Source organism: Gymnoscopelus microlampas, assembly GCF_963454915.1.
Source record: "Gymnoscopelus microlampas genome assembly, chromosome: 12".
NCBI lineage: Eukaryota > Metazoa > Chordata > Actinopteri > Myctophiformes > Myctophidae > Gymnoscopelus > Gymnoscopelus microlampas.
The window spans coordinates 48,472,449-48,474,948 of record NC_139949.1 but is presented as its reverse complement, the minus strand read 5'-3'; the positions used below and the strand labels follow the sequence as shown (position 1 = coordinate 48,474,948).

Sequence of the window (2,500 nt, the reverse complement as noted above, 5' to 3'; positions counted from 1 at the left end):
TATACTGATACTGATACTCTTACTCATGTAAAAAAAATGTGAGTATTTCTTCCACCACTGGTCGTGCGTTGTGTTTTGATGATGCTACAGTCATTGGAGACAGAGTGACATACATAGACGCACGCACACACGCGCGTGCACGCACACACGCATGCACACACACACGCACACGCACACGCACACGCACACACACACACACACACACACACACACACACACACACACACACACACACACACACACACACACGTTTGTATTACTATACTTGTGAGGACATCAACATTTTAAGAAGACGATTTTATAATTGATTTGTTTTTTTGGGGCATTTTTTACCGCAAGTCTAAAGCCGAAAAACAGCAGATCACACACACACACACACACACACACACACACACACACACACACACACACACACACACACACACACACACACACACACACACACACACACACACACACACACACACACACACACACACACACACACACACATACACACACACACACACACACACACACACACACACACACAGTTTGTATTGCTATACTTGTGATATGGGTCTGTGACTCTGAGAGTGTACAAATGGAGAAAAAACTAATTTAAGTCTTTGGGACCCCAATCTGCACTGTAAAATTCCGTGTCAGAATAGGTCTGACATATGGTGTCTGCTAATCCATTCAGGGCTTTAAAAACGAAATAATACGACTCTAAAATCATGTTTGTGAGCTAATAGGGGTTCAGTGCTCCCTCGCCCGTTGCTCTGGCTGGGTGAGGCAGGTAAATAAAAGTATGTGAAAGGTCATTGTATTGAGTGCTGGCTGTTTTTCTTCTTCTCAAACCTGTTTGGTTTGTCCATATTGTGCCTATCTCTGAATAACCTGTGGCCGTGGGCCGTTTGTGTGAGTGCTGGCGGCAGTGGCAGTTCTTTTTCACTTATTGAACTATTTTTGGAGCCGTGCTCCAGGCACGGTAAACACTGGCTCACTCTCACTTAGTTGTGCTCTCATTGTTTCTAATACCCATACCCATTAAGACCGGGAAAGCATCTAAATCAAATACTTATAATTTTGGGGGTCCTTGACGTGAAAAAGTTTGAGCACACCCCATTTAATACTGTTAGGATTTAGAAGACATTTGTAGAATGGGCCTCAGGTAACTTAATGGGTTAATGTTGGATGGACATGAGCATGGATGTTGGTGACTCATTGCTCTCTGAGTATTTATACCCCATGGATTACAGCTTTGGCAGATTCAACACCATGTTGAAGGAGCATATCATATAATATCATATCATATCATATCATATCATATCATATCATATCATATCATATATCTCAGGGGTCTTCAACGTTTTCAGGCCAAGGACCCCCTAGCTGAGAGAGAGATGAAGCAGGGACCCCCTCTACGTTGTTTACAATTGTGTTTCAGATTAAACTTTTTTTTTTTACTTGGTCTGCTCTGTTTTCCTTCTACAGCTATATCTCTTTGCCAAAATAGCTGAGCTTGTAGATTAGCTATTTTTGGCTAAAGTTCTCCTCAGAAAAGGGATGCTAGGGTTCAAGTGGTTAATAAAAACAATATATATATATTACACAAAGATTTTGCGGACTCCCTGTTGTAGCTCTGAGGACTCCCTAGGGGTCCCGGACCCCCTGTTGAAGACCCCTGATATATCTCATATCATATCATATCATATATCATATCCCTCTGTCGGGCAGAAACCTCTTATCTCTATATTCTAACTTTTAGTGTTTTTACTTAAATTAACACCCTACTTGTTCACAATACAGTGTCACACAAAAGCATCTGTCGTGTATCAGGTCCTGTGCTTATGGAATGTATGGATTGCTGAGAACTCTGACAATAAATGGAATTGCTAAGAAAGAAAAACTCCACTCTCTGAGCGTTGGCTTATTTCCTCCCGGATATGGACATTGTTTCTGCCGGTTCGCTATGGTCAGATACGACACATCAAAAGTAGCAGATCTACAAGCTCAAAACGCGGCGTGAAGCGACACGTTTCGAGCTTGTAGATCTGCTACTTTTGATGCTTTTGAATTTGAATCATGAAAAGTAACAGTTTTGGACATAATGAGGTTTCTACCCGACAGAGACGATCAGATCATATCCCTCTGTCTGGGTGGAAACCTTGTATGTCTCAGACCGTAACGTTTGAGGAAATGGAAAAAATAAAGAAATAATCTGTGTTCCAATGCAGTCATTGTTTTAGTCACAAGCTCTCATTAATAATCTTAACATGTTCAATTAATATGTTTTTGTTGAATTCTGGAGATACAAGGTCTTCTCTTTAGTGTTTTCTGATGTCTGTCATATCCCAGTGAGTTATGCCCCCATGGTGGGTTCTGGGCTAGGCAAACATACAGCCTACAGAATTAGATGTGAGCGTCTGCTCCCATGGATACCAGTCAGCATGGGCTTAATTGAAATACGTGGCCATTTAACCCAATAAGACCGGGAACGCATCCGTGTCGTTTTTAA

General features: G+C 41.6%; 1 protein-coding gene across 1 annotated transcript in view; it reads left to right on the top strand.

Moving 5' to 3' along the window:
• The window catches only part of LOC311056971 (GDNF family receptor alpha-4-like), a 57,050-nt gene that overhangs the window by 27,197 nt on the left and 27,353 nt on the right, over nt 1-2,500 (top strand). The window lies entirely within an intron of this gene.